The sequence below is a fragment of the Embiotoca jacksoni genome, unplaced genomic scaffold (assembly GCF_022577435.1).
Source record: "Embiotoca jacksoni isolate LCO1_2020_lvr unplaced genomic scaffold, fEmbJac1.0.p SCAF_24, whole genome shotgun sequence".
Classification (NCBI taxonomy): domain Eukaryota; kingdom Metazoa; phylum Chordata; class Actinopteri; family Embiotocidae; genus Embiotoca; species Embiotoca jacksoni.
In genome coordinates, this window is record NW_027185375.1 from 6,760,706 (window position 1) to 6,781,690 (window position 20,985).

The window sequence follows — 20,985 nt, forward strand, 5'->3', positions numbered from 1 at the left end:
ACCCTGACCCCTCTCAGTTGTGTAACTTGTATGATAACTGCGCTTTTGTGTGTCCCACAATGTCTCTCACTCCACTTCTCCTCAATACATGAGTCCCAAGTCACAGCTGAGCCATACAGAAGTCGTTCTTTTTTTGGTAAGATCTGAACCTCGCTTTCTGTTCAGTTTAACTTCCCTTCTTTCTTCTGATTGTGTTTTACAGATGTGAGTGCAGTCATGGAAGATGTGTGGTCAGTGAGAAATCAAAGCTATGTCTGTCTCGTAGTGTTTACGAGGGTATCTGTGTCTCTGCATGAGTGTGTCTGGAGGGCAGCGGGTACACTGTGACCTTTATGGGTCTGAGTGTGTGTGTGTGTTCTTCCCCGTCCCCAGACCGGTAACCTGATCCGTCTCGAGAAGTCTGGTCCTTCATCCCTCCTTGGTCTGTCTGCACCCTGCCTCACCTTCCTTTATCTTTCCCATATCCATTCACAGCCATCTCTCCTTTCTGTCTCCCCCTCTTCCTGTCTTTCATCCCTCTTTCCTTCGTTCAACTTGATCTTAAACTTCTTCATCTTTGTCAATCAAGACCCTGAAATACATCTGTCTAAACCCTAAACACGTATATCTCAGTCCCTCACACACACTGTGATCAGATAGCTTTAATTGTAGAGATCAGAGAAGGTAAATGTCTGTCCGAGATGTTATAATTGATTTTCTCTGTTTCCTTTGTTTGACCAGTGTTAGATATCTGGAAACACATGCTGTCTATACTGTACTGCACTGCTGACATGGAGTGGATCGTGTGTGTGTGTGTGTGTGTGTGTGTGTGTGTGTGTGTGTGTGTGTGTGTGTGTGTGTGGTGTGTGTGTGTTTAGGAGGGTTGGGTGGGGCAGGGTGGATGGAGGGCAGGAGACAGGCTGAGTCCGTCCCACAGGATTTCTATCACTGATGTATAGAATTACAAGCTTCACTGAGTGCGAGTCTCCTCTGTCAGATGGTCAACACTGAGTATTGTCCCTCTTCGTCCTTCTAAACTCAACCCGCTGAACACAGAAAAGTTGCATAAAGAAATAAACTATCACACTAAATGCGTGCGGAGGCAAAGAAAATCCCAATTTGATGCGTTCAAGTGTCTTTGGGAGTTGAGGGCTCTTTAATAAGAGAAATTAAAAACTACTCTCGTCGGCTGACGGCCATAGTGTCGGTGGCTTTAATATATGTCAACATGCGTGTTGCACTCCTAAATGGTGTTAGAGGCCAAACCGAAGTCCTCCACCTTCACACCACCCACCGCTCCAAAAATATTCTCACAGAAATTCTCCTGTCTGTTCGCTCCCATCAGTTTCATGCTCTGATTCCTTTATGAAGTCTCCAATCAAACTGGAGCTTTCTATCGCTGGACGTGAAGCGTAGCATGTTCGAGGTGGTGTGTTTGCAGTTTTCGGGAACTGTGTGTGCTGTTGCCATATGGCAGCTGTATTAGCCCACAGTGTGAACACAGCTGGCTACCTCCCGTGGCTGCATGGGTGAACAGCAGTCTGCCTGCAGATACAAAAAGCCCTAATAGGAGGATCACATTCACCGCTAGTGCATTAATATGGCTATTAGACACTTTGGGATTCATGGTGTTATTTGTAAGGTACATTAGTGTCGATGGTGCGGCCTGATATCCAGACTATTAGTGCTGTTAAGCTGCTGATTATTACGTCTCTTAGCGGCTGCTCATGTTACACTGCTGCAGGCAGTTGATAAAAAAAAAAAAAATACTGCGAAGTGTTTTGTGAATATTGCGATCCGAACATGACATTTAAAACTGTGTTGACTCTGATTTTAATTAAAATTACTGTCTCTTCAAATTGCTGGTCGTTGACATTTTTCATGGTGTTAAAATCAGCGAAGGTAAAAGCTTCGTTTCTTCTGTTTTTGTTTTTACACAGTACACTTCACGCACTGTAATTTGTTACTATTCATGAGGCCGGTTGATAAAGCTATTCATCAAAGGGTAATGCGTTTGTGTTAGTCTGAACCAGAGGCACAAAGAGGGAGATAAAGAAGAGGGAGCAGGCTCTGAACATTGCACATCATAAATAAAATGTCAGAAACACTGGTGCATGCTAGCCAGTGCTCAGGATAGCGTGAAATCTGCTCTCGCCCCCTCCTTTCTTATCTTCCCTCCCCATCACACTCCCTATCTCGCTCTGTGTGTGTGTGTGTGTGTGTGTGTGTGTGTGTGTGTGTGTGCGCAGGGTAATTGAGGTGTGTGACCTTGCTGTAGGCCTGGCAGGTGTGCAGCAGGGGATGAGACGAATCGGGGAAGAGGGTGAAGTGATGGATGGAGAGCTCTGCTATTATATGTTGGCAGGCTGATCGGCAGGCAGCACGTGAATATATGTATGTGTTTGACATGTATGTTTGGCATTCTGTGGTGGGGGAAAAAAAAAGACTGCACGTGATTGTGTGGGTGGGTGGAGGCACGTTCTCGAGCTGCAAGGTCCTCGGCATGCAACTTGGAAATCAGATTGTGTGTGTGTGTGTGTGTGTGTGGGTGGGTGATACTGAGCAGACGAGACAGCATACATAATTCTCTATATGCTGCATCTGAATCAGCTCTGCATTAAAACGGCTGCATGTGGCATTCTTCAACATCATGGTCAAATTACAATACGTGGCTATAATTACTATAAACTAACTAGACAAATGGTGGAGATGATTGGCAGCTTCTGTCTCACAGAATTTCTATTACTATCATTAAGACTACATTTCCTATACACCCTGTTGCTTCCTGCCACAGAGATGTTGATGAATGTTGTTTCTTCTGGCAACCCGTCCCTCCCCAGTGTTTTTCTGTTTGCCGACGAGGATAAACATGGTGGCGGTAATTTTTCCCTTGACTTCTTGCCATGTATGCAACTACGACACAAAGATGAATGTACTAACCAGTACAGTCAGCACCCTCCAGCACATTCCCTGGTCAAAATCTCAACTGGTGACACATCATGAAGACTGTCACATCTGCTAGCAAAAAAAAATATCAATAATGCAGAGTAGAGCTCCTTTAAAAAAAAAAAAAAAGCAAGGTGCTTTACAGTATGCGGCAAAGTACAAGTACAGAAAGGAAATGAAATAATATCCCAAAATAAAATTAAAGAATTGAAATAAACATAAAATAGACTAAATCTATTTGAAAAGTAAAAATAGCATTGGTTTTGAGAAATGTCTTAAAATATGTTGACTGCTTCATAGTGTTGCACATAATAATGCAAATGTAGGTATGTACACATGTGACATCAGACCTTACAACTCCTGAATATGAGCGTATGACAACTCTTATGTTATATGAATACCTGTGAATAACTTTTCTAGACTAAGTATGATTTGTGCTTCAGTCATGTGTTAAATGTTTCCAACAGTCCCTGAAAATCTCAGTTGTTGTGTTACAAGAGGCGAGACCTTTGAGTTTCTTAAACAATAATAATGATAATAAACTTTATTTGTATAGCACCTTTCATACAAGAAACGCCGCTCAGTGCTTCACGGCAAGAAAATTACATGGTGTTTCACATAAAAACAGATCTAAAGGAACATTTAAAAATATGGAAAAGAAATAAAATGCATAAGAACAGATAAAATGCATAAAATTAAAATATGAAATAAAGCAATATGCATTTTAAAGGTGCAGTAGTTTAAGTGCAGGTGAGTGAAAGAGATCTTTAAGAGTAGCTTGTTAAAGGCTGATGTAAAGAAATATGTTTTGAGCTTTCTTTAAAAAAATAAAAAATAAAAAAAATCTCCTCACCTTGAACTCGGGTCAACCAGCTGCGTTTTGCTGCAGCTGTCCAGTTTGATTTGCACCAACATTATATTGTGCAACATGTCATGTCATAAAATTCTATAATTATAAATGAATGTTGCACGTAGCTGCTTTAACATGAAAAGAGAGGTTTTCATCTGCACACTGTGCCGCCTATCATCTTCTCCACAGAACAGAAACTGCAGAGAGGCAGTGAGCGCTCCTCCACCCCCACCTCCTCTCCTACCCCTCCACTCTCTGCACAGTAGCACAGTGCATCTGTGTCATGTCACTGGGTTCTGGCGTCCCAGAGTAACCCCCCCTCACCCTCCCATACCAGAGCAGTCTCCCTCTCTCCATTTCTGTTTCTCTCTCTGTGTCTCCCTCTGTCTGTGTCTCTCTCTGTCCTTGTGTGGTTCAGACTGTCATCCCCAATCTCTTCATATTCTCTCCCTTCACCTCGTCCCTCACCTCTCTGTGCTCTTTCCTGAAGGAGTGTCCTCCTCTCGCCTGCCTCTGTCCTCCTGTCTTTCTCTATATTTAATGTGTCACTCTTTTAATATCCCTCCCTCTCTCTCACCCCATGGTGCTGCATAAACACACATCTCTGCTCTCTCTCTCTCTCTCTCTCTCTCTCTCTCTGCTGCATGCATAATCTATCTGCTCATACAGAATGCGAACAGTGTACACTAAAGGTGTGTGTGTGTGTGTGTGTGTGTGTGTGTGTGTGTGTGTGTGTGTGTGTGTGTGTGTGTGGGGCCTTAGGCTCCTCCCCCAGAGAGAGGGAGACAGACAGGTGTGGACCAGATTGAGTTCTGCCTCATTTCCTCTGCCCTGTGCAGCTGGTCAAGGACACACATTTACACACACAAACATGCTCGACACATGGTCACGCACACATGCACATGCACGCACACACTCAATATGAGTACAGAGACACACACACACTGCACACTGCTCACACCTCAAAGACACAATTCAAGACTTGGAAGGATCAAATGCAGTATTAGCATAACCTGAGTGTGTGTGTGTGTGTGTGTGTGTGTGTGTGTGTGTGTGTGTGTATGTGTGTGTGTGTTCATGAGGCTGCCTGCTCTTGAATTCCTCTGGAAGAGGATTACAGCAATGATTACAACCCGATTGGTAGACTATTTCCATGGTGACGCTGACAGATTTGGCAAATGGTGGAAATCCGGCCCCAGTATAAAGACGCTCAGGTCCCTCCCACTGCATGTTATATTCACACAGTATCACACAGACACATATTCAATACTAAACATACATTAAAATATTCAGTCTTTAATTCATCTTGACAGCACTCATATTGGCAGTACATTTTTCATGCTGGGATTAAATGTGGAGAAATATTATGATCATGGCACGCTCATGAAAACACACTCAGCAAATGTTACACTGATATTGGAGCACACTTTTATAAGACTCAGGAGAGCTGGCTCCCACTCCACCAATTTTTCTTTATTTGATTTTTTTTTTTTTTTTTTCACTTCAGGGATTTAGCTCATATATTTCACTGCAACGCTCGAGTGAAATTCAAATCCTACATCACCAATATCACAATGCACCAATGGGAGGAAATGCTCATTTATTATCATCAAATGATTTGTTTCTATTCAGGTGTCCAATGGAATAAAATGTGGTGATAATGCGGCAAAATCAACAATCATTTTGTCAATTTTTTTTGGTGTAGATTAAAATAAAACATGACAAAAAGTACACAATTGTCAGAAAGCCGACTTAAACTGTTTTTAATGTCATCTGGTTGGACATGGTAAGGACTTGAAATGTTTCTCATCCACACCAAGAAATGTGTCTTCTGTTGACTCTGTTATGGCATTTCCACCTTGATTGACTTTACACAGTGTAAGAGCTGAGGCTCCCTACACCTACAGTGTACACACACACACACACACACACACACACACACACACACACACACACACACACACAGCCCCTATTGTCTGTAGTGTCTGTCTCACACGTGTGATACTGCTGTGTGATCATGCAGTAGATGGATCTTGGAGAGAGAGAGTGTGTGAGTGTGTGTGTGTGTGTGTGTGTGTGTGTGTGTGTGTGCGCACACGCCCGCGCTTGCGTGCATGCATGCATGAATTCCTGCATGTCTGTGTGCACAGTGGCGCCTGCCCATTGCAGGAAGTGTTGGGTCACAATGTCTGGAAAGTAGCCAAGCAGCCTTCCTCCCCTTTAAATACCCAGACATGGATACTTTCCCTTTAAGAAGGCAGCCTATAGGAAGAGACCTGTGGTACAGACACAGGCCGGGGAAGGGGGGGGGTTGTATATATACATTATGGGGCTGTATGCTTAGCTGCTGGTGAAAGTGATTGAGTGCTTGCTTGTACATGTGTGTGTGTGTGTGTGTGGGGGGGGGGGGGGGGGGGGGGGGGGGTCCTGTGAGGATGGTATGAGCCACCATGTGAGGATCATGTGTCAGATAAAGAAATCTTTGTGAGCAGATGCAGAAGATGCAGCTCTTGTCACACACACTCTCACTCACTCACACTTTATACACACACACACTCTCACTCACACACACACACACACACACGCGCGCGCGCGCGCACACACACACACACACCTATGCAAACACACTTCACATGGTATACCTCATCTTACAAACACACTGTCATTGTTAAACCTGCACTGTGTATCTGTTGGCAAATAACACATTTACAGCCTTTTATATTTAATTGGTATGAAATCATTTTGGCTCGGAGTGAACACACACACACACAGAAGTGTGATTATAAAGGCCTGAGTCAGCCTTTGATATGTGACGGTTAACTTAAATGGCCTTGTGCAACTGGATAGTACAGTTTAACACCTCTGCTCAGGTATGTGGGCTTGGCAGGACTTGCCTGACCACTCTACAACTGTGGCACACAGTTCCTTTAGAGGTGAGGAGTGCTGTTGCCAATACTCATTATCAGAATCCCACCTCTTATCATCTCCAACGAAAGGATCACGTTCCTTTCTTCCTTTTCTGAAGTGTTTATGTTGATGGGACGCCTGGAGCTATGTTTCTCAGACCGAGTATGAAGCGAGTACAGACATGCCAGCTGCCTGCTCCTCTTCTTTCTAATGTTGTTGTTGTTGTTGTTGTTAAGCTACCAGCAGTGTGTCAGAACTCAGCTCAGTGTTCAGAGATTGGAGTTGCATCGCTGGCAACATTTAATCAGCAGTGCAAGTTGCATGAACTAATTTTCAGTGATCAGCCTCTTCAGGCATGTGACTGCCCTGCCTTTACAAAGTCAGGATTCCACCTTTTAATGTGAGACGCCGTATACAGGCTGCACAGCCAGATGTGCATTATAGATAGACTTTGCTGGCAGTTGAATAAAGGACAGTCTGAAAAAGACACAGCAATGTAATGATGAATTCAAACCTGGATTTAGCCATAAGGTAAAGCTCTCCCAGGAGTTTAAACGGATCACGAACATTTTCAGTGAGTTTCTTTGAAGTTTGCTGTAAAGATTTATTCTTTAAAACATCTAAAACTTGAAGGTCTCTGTAAAGCCGGATTGACCTGGAGGAGAAACTAGAAAGGAAGTATTCAAGTATCCGTCACTGTGTCATTCCTGTTTAGCCATTAACATCTCAAGTACGAGTGTTTGGTTTCTGGACTTGGTACATTAGATGCGATGCTGTTGTTTGGGTTGAAGCTGACTCAGGGTTTGACGACAAAGTCATATTTTATTTTGGAGGATCAGTATCACAACAATGTGCCAGAGTCAACTGCTGCTGCTCTGAATACTATCCACAGCACAGCTGAGAGACCCTCTGCTCTGCTGGTGTGTGTGTGTGTGTGTGTGTGTGTGTGTGTGTGTCTTGTTCATGCAGGGGGAGAGGCAAAAAAGATGAGACGGTGAAAGGAACTATGCCGCAGTGTTAAAAGGGTTATATTAATCAAATACTAATTTACACGTGCTTGTGCAAACATCTCACAAACACAAATCTTTCACATACACACTCGCACATAATCATACTGTTCACAGGTCTTAATTTTGGCAGCAGTCACAGTCGGGCTGCTTTCATTAGCGTCTGTCTAGACAGGATTTATTACAAACTGTTCATTCTTGTCCTTTCTCACTCTCTCTCTCTCTCTGTCTCTCCATCCTCTTGTTTGTCTCATTGTGGGCTCACTGCTTCTGGATTTTTACAAGCTGTGTGTGTGTGTGTGTCTGTCACCCACCTCCTCTTTACGTGGGTGTCATTTTCCTGCTTGTCCCCAAAGAGAGGAAGTCTGTCTGTCACTTAATCTACCCATCCGTTTCGTTTCGTTTCGTGTGTGTGTGTGTGTGTGTGTGTGTGGTGTGTGTGTGTGTGTGTGTGTGTGTGTGTGTGTGTGTGTGTGTGTGTGTGTGTGTGTGTGCAGGAGTCAGAGTGGGTGTGATGGCTTGTGTTTTTTTTTTGACTATGACCTTTTACTGGAGCCATGTGGCAGAAGTTCATGGAGCCAAACATCCCCAACCACAGTCAACCTGTTACTCCTCCTCACTGTCTGTAGCTCTGCCAGCTCAGGCCTCGCAAACACATGCATGTTTAGAGACAGAAAACAGACTCGCTGCCTCTCTCGTGCAGCCACATAATAAAGATGTCCTCCACCCAGTTTAAATCCGGTTTAATTGGCTCGACTTGCTTGACTTTGAATATATTAGCAAGCTTCACAAATAGAAACAAATCTGACAGAGAACGCAAAAACAGATGAGTCATAATAATTCGGTTTGGAAACTGGAAGGGATATTTTGGAGTGGATCAAAACACATGCTGCGTGCCAAATGGCGTACTTGTGTACAAACATGCAGTGCACTACAAGTACCAGGACGATGCACTCAAAACAGTCCAAAAAAGAAGACTGAAACGCTGGACACTTTCCACCCCAAAAACAGTCGCCATCTGGGCTACGTAGAGGAAGGGGCGGGGCCACTGATGCGAATACATTTCCAATTAAGGTGTCCCAGAAAGCTGCAGATGTTCCTGAACACCAGACAAAAGTGTTGCGCCTCTGCTGCTGGACAGAAGAATCAGTGTGTTAAACAGAGGGCACAGAAACAAAGTTCGTTTCTGGGTTAAATAATTAAAACTGCAGATATTTTGGCGGGTGATGTATTCACATGCTGCGGTTATTTCCGTTCGGTGCACAACAGCAGCGTATGATTTGAAACAACACCGCTGTCTAAATTCCCGCACCACACAAGTAAGAGTCCAAACATGCAAGAGCACTATTTGTTTGTGCACTAAGAGAAGTATGTCATTTGGAACACAGCAGTGGAAACGTATGAAGTGTTAAAAACAACTGATTGACTGACAAAAAAAAACTTTCCAGTACAGTTTATTAAATCTGTAAATCAGATTGCTTGGAGCTGAGCAGGAGAGCAACCAGCCACACCTGGAACAACAGCACTGTGACAAACGTCCTTATCTACTTCGTCCTCACGCACGTCCTGGATATGGTGTGACAGCATTCCAAGAGATTTCAGTCATGATTAGCTCCTTGAAGCGCGTATGCCACTCGGGTTTTATAGGATTTGCCAGCAGGCTGCTCAATTTAAGGATTTCACCTGTGCTTATTGGCTGCTTTAAAACTCATAACAATAAGCAGAGCAGATCAAATTGCCATATTAACAAGAGACACACAGGAAGACGGAAATCCAGACAGAAATAGTGAAAGGCAACCCTTTGATGTGGCACCACTCCTGCCGCAGCCCATTGTTTTATGCATGTCGTGCAAGTATGAGGCTGTTTGCCCTGACTTGAAGAGACCTCCTGAATCACCAGTGACTAAGGGCTGCAGCAGCCCAAGCATGGCTGGTCTCCTCACGCCATGCAGGTTCACGCATGCTGAGTGATGAGTGGGTTTGCCAGGGGCTAAATGTGCTAAGCTGGTTTTATTATATGCAAAGTCAATATGTAGCCTAAAGCAGGCAGCAAAGCAGCAGGACAGGGAGCTTTTTATAAAGAAACGCAAGCGTGATTGTGAACACTCGTGGCTTTGAATTAGTTGGACAAAAGTGAGTGTACTTCCTTGCATGCTATCACATGTGCGTGTATATTTAGTACATGTTTGTGTGTGTTTTGGGGGTGTAAAACAGGATGTTTATATTCTAGATGTGTTGCTGCCTAGACAACAGCACTTTTGACAGTTTGTTTTAAAGGTTTTCTGAGGAAAGGTGTGTTTACCCACAGACCTGACTGGCTGTTTTTTCAAGGTGGTTTTTCATCAGTTGACCTAATTTTGTTGCCTTTGAATAATTGATCGATCGTGGAGCTCTTGGGATGCTTGTTCACTGAGGACCATTGTTTCATATCATTTTCCCTCTTTTCCCTTGTCTTGTGTGCCTCTTCATCGTCTTAGAAATGTAAGGTGAAATAACAACAATGCCAAACAAATTGCCTTTAACAAGAAATGCAATTAAATGAGAAAATGATGGTCATTTGACTACAAATTGCCATGCCAACTCTGACCCCGTTTCAATTTGGCTGCAAACTTGCGTTATGAAGCAGCTGATTAGTGACTTAAAACACACATGACGCTTGTTTCACCAAAGCCTCCTCTGGGTTTATCTTTTTTCTTTTAGTGGATATCGTGTTATTTCCGATGCACATCATCCACAGCAGTGGGAAGGACGCAGCACAGACCGCTGTGGATCAATAATTAATTCATAATTAATTACTCTAAGGAGCTGAATTTTTCAGGCTGTGAATTAGACTTACAAACTCCAGTTTTCAGACATTTACAAACGTGAAATACGTCATAGCGCTATATTTGTAACAGACAGCGCATTAAATAGCCTACCTGTGGCTTAAACTCCTCTTCTCATACATCTGTTTGTCTCGTAGTTTATCTCCTGTAATTTCCGACACACATCAGATCCACAGCTGTTAGAGGCCCCGCCCCCTTTGATCCACAGCAGCGGAGACACGCTGGAGCAATGAATTAACCTGACCCGAATCATTGGGGTTCTGATGTTCAGGTTCCCGTTCTTGTGCTTATTTACTTGTATATCATCGTGACGTAGCCGACGTGTTCATTTGCATAAACAGCGGTGGAAGTGAGATCTGATATCAGGTGGTCACCCAGGACGCATGTTGATGCGAGGTGGAAACACTCAGCCTAAAGCTGATGTCTGGATTAAAATAGACAAATGGAAACGGCCTCTCTGAGTGGTAAAGTCCTTCTGCTTTTCATCATAAAGCACTGTGTTGTGTTTTGGCATCTGATGAGCACTTGAAACTATTTATCTTAACCTGACTCCTGTGTTGTATGTTTTTGTCTTGTCACTGCACCTCGAGAGACATGCCTCCGATTGACCCTCTTGCTTTTACACACCGTTCTGGTCGGAGGCTACGTCCACACTGATGGGTACCATTTTCATGGCAGGTCACAAAATCTGATGGGTTCTGAAATACAGTGCAACAACTGAGCTCCATGTAGGGCTAAAAATGCCTCTGGGTGCAGGAATCGTCACAAATCACGCGAATAGTAAATTACTAAAATACAGGGTTTAAATCTGTTACCAATGTTGAATTAACTACAGTCAAGATTGATGTAGTTTTTCTGAAAGGAAAGTGTCACATGACAAATCAGGGAGGGACACGTCATGACTGATAAAATACAACCAGGAAGCAAACCCATCCACGACTTTTCAAAATAAAACGAGGCCAGCAGCGCTTTCAAAAGTCTTCATTTTTGGGGTTCTAACACATCGGAGGGATGTGTGTGTTCGGTGTAAACTTGGCAAAAATAAAAACGTATCAGTGTGAATGTAGCCTGAATGTCAGCTGAGACGAGTGTACAAACACTGAATTCTCTTTTTCTCTCTCCCTATCTGTCAAACCGGCTCTACTCTGTTTTCACTCGGCCTTTATCTCCCTCCGCCTGTCTTGGTTTTTACTCCTATTTTTCTCTTTTGCGGGACTCAAGGCCTTTTTTTTTTTTCTTTTTTTTTTAACTCCATCTTCTCCTCCCGTTCCTTTCTGCCACTTCATCTCCCCTGAGCAGTCTCTCTGTTGCTCCACCCCTCCGCCTCTCTCTGTGGGCAGGTTAATGTCAAAGGGAGATGCTCCCACTGGTTAACCTTTGCAGACAAAAGATAAACACCACTCTCTATGTCTGTCTGTCTCTCACTCCCCCTTTCAATACTTCTCTCATATTCTCTCTTCATCTGTCACTGTTTCAATTGAAATGTTATTTAAAAGTGTGTTCATTTTCTTTTCTCTCATGCCTTGCCACACTTTCTCCTCTCTTTATCACTTTTTCTTTCTCACAACCCCTCCCCCCCCTCCCTTCTGTCTGTCCCCGCAGTCCTGATATCAGTCAAGGTCAAATGATTATGTGACAGCTTGGGACACTTATTTGTTGTGTCATGAAAGAATATATAGTCCCCTTGTAGTGACTCAGCCAACTCCCACGCACATATTTGCATGTCTTGTTTTAAGGTAGCACTACTTTCAAAAGCACCCACATTCTTCCTGACCCACCTCCACACACTCACAGCTGCTCCACCTTTACAGTGTGGCCAGCTGTGGCCCTTCAGGGGGTGTGTGATCTTCGACCTTGAGTTCAAAGGTTTGGGGTTTTAACCACCCGGCTGCAAGATCAGTGCAGGCTGAGCCAGCTATTTCTGCTTCATATTGACACAACTGTCACACACACACACACACACACACACACACACACACACACACACACACAAACACACACACACACACAAGCTGCCTTAAGCAATGTATACTGCATCGGTTCTGTGTGTACATGCTCAATAGGGAAACATATGAAGGCCGTCATGTGTGGGCGTGTTTTATGTTGCAGCCCTGCAGGTAAGAAAGAGAGGTGGAGAATAGAAAAATGAGAGGAAAGAGAGAGCCCCTTGTTCAACCTGTGATGTGTTACTACAACCGGTGTTGTAGTAACACATCACAAAGTGAAGCTGCAAAAAAAACGAAAGATATTAATACTGATATTCACTACTTTATGTAGTAACTCTTGAGTTACTATTTCAGTATGTGTTTGGTGCATCGTTCACTTTGCTGTTAGGTTAGGGTTAGGTAGTTACTTTATTAATCCCCGAGGGGAAATTTTTTTCGCTACAGCAGCATACAGAAGCAATAAGATAATAATAGAATAATAGAAAAGCAATAAAATAGCAGTAAAATAGCAGTAAATGAATGTTGAACGCTAAGGTCCAACACATGTTAGGAAGCGTTACATGTGAGGAGAAGGAGAGGAGTGCTTACCTTTAGCTTGCTGCTAGTGTCAACCACAACCGTTAGTTAAAAGGACATATTCTGTGTGTGTGCGTGTATGAGAGAGTTCATTTTTCCCTCTTTCCCCATTTCTGCAGTGTGTGTGGTGCATTTGAGTGCAGCCATGTCTGGTTTGGTGTTTGAGCACATCGCAGGTGCTGTGTGTGTGTGTGGGTGTGTGGGTGTGTGTGGGTGTGTGGGTGTGTGTGGGTGTGTGTTGGGGGTGGGGAGCTACACCAGAGTGCCACCTGTTCTCAGTCATGTGGCCCAACACTGACACCGTGAATCACTGAACAGGCGGCACATGAGGAACACACACACACACACGCACACGCACAGATGGCCACAGTGCTGGTCCAGGCCCTGGTGTGCATTTTGACTGACACACACACACGCAGTGTTTTCATAAGCCACACCGAATGACATATCAACATCATGACCACAGAACAGTCAGCAAACGTCACACACGAATAATGAAACAGTGAATGGAATAAAAAATGAGCTGTGGTTGTCATGTGCTGGAGAACAAGGGGTTGACCTTTAACCTTTGACTGACGAAGTGATGACCACTGCTTCAACTCACACTGGAATGTCAGACGTGTTTGACCTAGTTTTGACCAAAGTTGAAAAATAAAAACGCTCCTTCATGCCACTGCAGCGCACATTAGTCTCACACTGAAGTCATACAGTGACGACAATGATGTTTTCATGTGTATTCAAAAACTTTTTGAATGTGAATGGTGATAAATTAATGCAGCAGAAGTCGTGTCCAGGTCCTCACTGTTGATTGTTGACCATCGCCCTGTAGACTAACCTTCGTTCCTCCATGTCATGGTTTCAGGAGGTGGGAGGTGTCATGGTGGCCCGTGGCTGCTGAGAGAGGACTACCTATGACCGCCAGGTAAGACTCTCTTTCTTATTTACTACTGTTGTTTCTGTTTGTTACAGACACACAGCACACATAACTACAACATAGTACTACTGATAGTGAAGTGAAGAGTTTCATAATTACGATTTACACACTTTGGCCCTATATATTTCCTCCTCGTTGCATAATACACGAGGGCTGAGAAATCTCTTTTTATGTAGATAAAACAGGTGGCGCAACAGGGCGAGATGTGTCAAAAGAGAATGAGTAAGAGCAGTGGGAGGAGAACAGATTGCACTTTACACACATTCATTAGTGCAGAAGGTACCAGGTTATGAAATTATGCGTGAGTGGACCACTTCTATTTTAACAACCTCTCACAATGAAACTGACTTCATTCAGAGTCAGGTATCAAACCTTCAGGTCAGCTCGTTTAGTTTGTAATCATCAAAACAAAGCCCAGAAATGACCTTGTTGAAGCCTCGGACATAAACTTTATTTTTTTCTTAGGTTGTTATGCTGGTAAACAATTTTTCTCTGAGATTTGGACTATTGGTCCGACATAAACAAGCAGTTTAAATAAGTTGTGATGGGCATAACTCAAAACATTTATTGATTCAATGTTTAATGGTTAAGAAAATATACACCAGGTTGGTTAAAGATAAAAGAATAGTCATTAGTTGCCCCGTTACTGACTGCTTTAAGCTGCAACACCACCAAGTGCCACTAGGGGTTGCCTCCACAAAGCCGTCGGCTCCATAGACTCCCATTCAACTAGTCTCGTAATATCCTAAGTCAATAAAATTTCTCCACGAGTTATCTCGGTTTTGCTAGCTAAAGCCACTCCTTATTAGTTTTCGAGCCGTCCATCTGAAAATAAACCCGTCATTACTTCGAAAATAAGCCTCAAAAAGCTGTGTTTGTGGGTGCGTGTTGTTTGATTGACAGGCCTGTGGTGCAGTCAGGTTATGATTACCGGTGGGCGGGGCGTAGTGTCGTCGGGTTTCTATTCAGATCGAGTCAGATGCACCGCTCTCCCCCCCCAGCTCAGCTCATCTAAATGTGGTCACTTCTGTCTCCAAACCGCTCCGGACTAGCAAGATGGCACCTGATGCTCCATAACGTCCGTTCACAAACTGATGAGCGACGTCACTGTTGGTTGCCACTTGATTTGATCAAAGGCGTCGCTTTTTCAGACGATGCGGTGCGTCAGCGGCGACACGGTTCAACCAGCGTTTGTGTTTACTGATGCCACCTTGTTTTCACACTCTCCTCTCCAACAGTCTGAGTAGTTACATTGATAGACACAGTTGTCCCATGTAGTTCAAAGTGGTTCCGTTATTTTACACAATGTCACGTCAACTTTACAAATCCTCCTCATAAAACTTCCAAACTAAGTCCACGTCAAAGTCAACCTCTTTATGTTCTGAGCTCATTTTAACGCTGCCGACTGTTTGCTGCCTGCTGAAACTCAACGCGTGGTGTAGTTGCAGCATGTTGCGCTGAAGCAAATTGTCCACCGCGCGGGGACACATGGATCGTGTTTGATGTCCACGCTCTCACTTTTTGAGGTAAAAATTGACCATTTAGACAATCTCGTGAAAATGTAATGTATTCCTTTAAGAGCCCTCCCAGCTTCTTTAATCTCCTTCACTTTGCACCGTGTATAACTTTGGGGATAGTGAGCATATTAAGCAGGACTGGAGTGCTTAGCTTATCATGGAGCTACAGTCGGGATTAGCTGGTTGTTTGGGGAACTGAAGGAAAAGCCGGGGCTCCCTGTCGGCCTCTCTCTCTCTCTCGTTGAATACGGGCCTTAATTATCAGGGCTGTAGCGCTCCATTCAATCAGCTGTACGGCTGCTGTACTGTACGTGGGTGTGTTGAGCCTGTCTGTCTGTCTGACTGCCTGTGTGGCTCTCTGTCTCCTCGTGGTGGGAGTGTGTGTGTGTGTGTGTGTGTGTGCGTGCGTGTGCGTGGAGGTGATTATTATCGTGTCTCTCGGTGTACCCAAAGGCTGACTCATGTTGTGCCACATGTACACACACACTCACACAGTCCCACACTCAATCCTACGTATCAGAGGCTGAGAAGTACCATCTGTACCAGGAACACAGTCTCCTACGTCTGCACACCCATACACACACAAACACACACACAAACTTTCTTTCCTCTACTGTTGCGCTGTCTGGACCCCATCTGTATAATATGCTGTTTATTTTGTGTGTGTGTGTGTGTTATGACAGGAATTTTTGGGGCTTGTACCCATGGGAGAGCTGCTATATATATATTTGGAGTGTGAGAACTGAACTGCCCTTGTCCCTGATCTATTTAATTACACACACAGCATCTCCATCACACACGGAAACACACACACACACACACACACACACACACACACACACACACACACACACACACACACACACACACACACGCATGCCTGCATATCTTCCACACACATGCAGACAGGGTTGTTGGCGACGCACAAGAACTGGAAGAACTTAAACACACAGCGCTTGACTTTTATTTCCCTATTGTCCCTTTTTGACACACACACACACACACACACACACACACACACACACACACACACACACACACAAACACATATTTGGGACCCCCAGGACAGTTTATAATGCCCTTGTTGTGGGAGAGGAAGGAAGTGAATTCAGCTCAGACATGTATATATAATCTGCTCAGACTCTTATTATATACAACGTGGTACATATATGAAGGAACCAGCTGTGTGTGTATGTGTGTGTGTGTGTGTGTGTGTGTGTGTGTGTGTGTGTGTGTGTGTGTGTGTGGGAGGGGGGGGGGGTACACTCAAGTCCCACCCGTTCCCACATCAATCAGCAGTCCTCTTCCTGTTCACTTTGCAGGGCTGACGGTCTCCCACCACGCTCCTCCCAACGCAATTACACACACACACCGACACACTTTAATGTCGCACACAAGACAACAGACACAGCAGACCTAATGGAAGATAATACTGTCACCGCACTAGGATTAAGATGAGAACACAGAGCAGCTCCAGATAATCAGGGAAATAACTTTCTTCATACATGCCCGTAAAACAGCACACCGAAAGACCGGTGCAGAAATCAAAGGGTGTTGTAAGTTATTTGTGGTTTGGGGCTCAAGAAATAAAATGCGTTTGCACCGTGTACAGTGATGTGAACAGTGAGGATTAGATTCATACAGAATGTACTAGTTTACAACTCTATGGTGGATAATTGAGGACTGGAGCAATTCAGGCTGCAATAGCTTCCAGATGATGTGATAAAATATCTTTGCAGCTGACTTGATCTATTGCAGTACACAAATGGATGATTACAATGTTAGGGATGCAGTTAAATATGTAATTACATCATCTGTAATTTAATTCGTATAAGTTCCTTGAAAAGCTACCATCCATTTAGTGAGATACATACCACCTACCATCATGCCGTCAGCTGCTCTTAAGCTTTTGCTCCACATTTACATGAATGAATTTCAAATTTGACTCTTTTGCAGCTGGAAATGCTTCCACACACACACACACACAAAAACAACTATACAGTACTGTACGGTATCTGTCCCGATATGCAGCTGACTTGAGAGACAAAGAGAAAACACCCACATGTAAGCACACTGCCTACCAAAGTCATAAAGACCCCCACTGTGCCATGTCCCTCCTCTTCCTCAACACAGACCACATTATTGAAGATTCATTGTCACTTCACAATAGACTCTACATGCACCATGGTAGTACATACAGCACATGCCATGCACTTACTTCATCAGGGGCTTGAATCTAGCCACACACACACACACACACACACACACACACACACACACACACACACACACACACACACACACACACACACACACACTCCTCTCTGCAAACTGATAGAAGTATTTCTACAGTTATCTCAGAATATACTGAGTCACCTGTTGTGATATGAGAGGAGAACAGACGATGAGAGACTGATTTGGACGGAGAGGCTTCGTAATGCTCCAATTTTATTGTTTATATGCTTTTTTAGAACTGTTCTGACCATTAAAAAAACTGCGTGTGTGTCCTCCAGTCATCATTTCAGCATCATCCACAACACACTCCCGTCCTCCCTGCAGCAACTAATTTAGCCTCCTGTTATCCTGCTGAGGCAGTGCTTTCTAAATATAACCTCTCCCCGTGTGTGTGCGCATGTGAGTGTGATACATACTGTTTGTTGTACCACTGTGGTTCTTTGGCATTATTACAGAGTACAGGATGCTAACTTTGGCGAGGAAAAGCTGGACTGAATGTTTCCGGCCTGAGAAGAGACCCATTTGTGTTGTTTACCCCACACGGGATCCGAGCCGGCTGCCTTAGAGCTCGCAGCATATAATTCTTGCTCTTCTGTGCACACCGCCATGTTAACGTCACCTACGAGACAGGACCAAGAAATTTATTAGCCTCGTAACTCAACATTTTATATGTAGGCCGAGCCATGAGAGCTGTGGCGCAATCATAAATAATACATTAGTTACGTATTATTCAGCTATCCAACACTCTGTCTATGCTGTGGATGCATCCATCCATACTGTCTGCAGACTGTGCTCTGTATATACACTGTGTTTATGGTACATTTGTGTGGTAGGCTGTACACATGTTGTACGTAATCTGTACATACAGATCACAGCGGCTGACATATCTCCTCATGAAGTCTTTCTTTCAACAACTGGACTGAACAAGTCGAAACAGGAGTGTGTGAGCTCAAAGGTAAAGGTTCAGATCAAGGTTTTATGAAGGTTTTACAGGCCTTTATTGACGGCTTTATTGTTGGCAAATAAATGTACTAATGCTTCGTGGAGAAGTCGGCCGAGCAGGTTGTGAAAATGACCTTTGCGTGTTACGTCCACATGGCATCTGACAGGATACACCGAATTCTATTATTAGTGCCCATCTTCATTTTAACTGCATTATGAAACAAATAACGAATGATAAACACCATTTATTATAACGTTCTATATTTTTAAAGACATAGTTTGTTGTTGTTGTTCTAAAAGGTTTCAGTTGTGTAAACCGTTTGTGTGTGTGTGTGTGTATCTCTGTGAGCAGGTTATATGAACACAAACATACCATTGTAGTTTTATAGTTTATTTTATAGTTTATATGGGTAGCCCGTTAGTGGACCTATTTATAGTAGCCGACGTGGATGATGAGTGTGATACAGCTCTGTGCTCCTGTGGTACTATGAAGTCAGGGGGTAATGCGCTTCCTCATCCAGAAATAGACCGTGGCACGGAAATGTGCTCCTGGCAGAGCCGCAGTCCAACAGTCAGTCACGAATCTGCCGTGGAAAAAAAAAAAAAAAAAAAGGTACACACTTCCTGAGGAGCTATGAGGAGGAGCAGCTCCGGTACCCGGAGTCGGTGACAGTTTGCGATGTCAGGGAATTCCGGGGCCGTCGGTGACGTCACGTGCGTGCGCCTCCGTTTCGCGGAGAGCGTGTGTGTTTGAGCGTGCGTGGCTCTGTCCCTTTAAAACGGCGCTCAGCGCAATACGATCCCTGCCCGGCTGCTTCTGTACGAGAGGAAAAAAAAGAAAACGAAAAGCAGCTCGACGCCGACACGAGAGAGCCGAGCGATCGGAGCCGCGGCTGTTCCGACACGGGCGGCCATCAAACGGAGTAAACGTCAAGAATCGAGAGGAAGGAGCCCATCAAGGACATGACGGAGGCTCTGCGGTCGTCCGGCGGCTCGAGTTTCAGCCTCGTTTCGAGAGGAAGCGACCGAGACTAACCGGGATTACAAGGGGCTGGAGCAGCTCTCCGCTCAGCCGGTGGCTCGGAATTTCTCTGCAGACTCGGAGCTCCAAACTTGGGAATACAAAGATTTAAAAAAATATATTTTTTTTTTAAAAAAAAAAGGCTACTCGCGGACCTGAAGGAGCCGGAGACTTATTCCAATCAGGATTTTTCTATTATTTCTGGAGCGCTGACGCGAAAAGCCTTGTGTGAACGGGTGAGTGCCAGAAGCTGCTGTGGGAACATTTAAAAGGTCCGGTGCGATTTTATTTCGGTGGTTGTTCAAGGGGGGGGGGGGAGTGATAATAAAAGTTTGAACACTAAAATGGAACTGTTACTACACCAGATTTCACCAGAGCTTGTTTTATTACGTCTGCCTCTTGATTATTGAGAGGAGAGGCTGAGTCGCCATTCAGAACAGCAGTATGGTGAATTATCGGAATTGATTAGAGCGGAGCGCTTGATCGATGAGGTGGGGGAATTTCTCTGTGCTTTTCTCAACCACGGGCGACTCTTTAATCCCACGCGTGTGCCAGTTCTTCACATCCACGATTGATCATCTTTACGGGACCTGTTTAATCATTTGGTGCGCGTGGATCCGAGTCATTTCTGTAATTGGCTTTTTGATGGTGGTTCATTTCACAGTTTTGTTTTGTTTGTTTTTTTGGCAAATAACCCGCAACTTTGTGTTCAAGTTAAAACTATTTCAGAGCGCTTCTGTGCATGTTTCAACCAGTGTCGGCTGGAGTATAATAGTTGTTATTATATATCTATTCACGTTATACTGAAAATGATCTCATCCTCCTGTTACTCTGGGACATCCTGGGTCCCAGTTCCGTCTTCATGATCATGCATGGCTAGGAAAGGGAAGGAGAGCTAGAGGACATGGAGAGAAAATTGCCTGTGTAAGGAGATCTCACACCATTGTGTGTGTGTGTGTGTGTGTGTGTGTGTGTGTGTGTGTGTGTGTGGGGCTGGCTCTGCTGGACTAGGAGTGGGGGGTGGGCAGGATCACTGAGGTCGGCAGCCGTATAAAATGAATGGATAGCTGCCACCCCCATCGCCCCCAGTCAATCCTTACGTACACAAAAGAGCCGGATTGAAAGGAAGTGATTTGCATCACCTCTTTTTTTTTTTTTTCTTCTTTTTTTTTTTCTGGGGAGAGGGTGTGGGGGTGGGGGGGGGGGGTTGTTGTTTTGGTGCTGTCGCTTAGGTCAGGGTCAGTCGGTGCACTGAAGTCTGGCCAAATCGTATTGTTTGCCAACGTGATCTGTTGCCTAA

At 44.3% G+C, this 20,985-nt stretch overlaps 1 protein-coding gene across 6 annotated transcripts in view; it reads left to right on the forward strand.

The window, feature by feature from the left end:
* Positions 1 to 20,985, forward strand: part of kdm6ba (lysine (K)-specific demethylase 6B, a) — a 99,800-nt gene that overhangs the window by 55,824 nt on the left and 22,991 nt on the right. For 5 of the 6 annotated variants that reach the window (XM_069159217.1, XM_069159223.1, XM_069159220.1 and 2 more), the window contains one exon: positions 13,899 to 13,958. The gene's annotated coding sequence lies outside the window, so the exon portion shown is untranslated. Of the gene's footprint in view, positions 1 to 13,898; positions 13,959 to 18,640; positions 19,922 to 20,985 lie in introns of those variants that run through there. The other variant, XM_069159222.1, reaches the window with a different exon arrangement.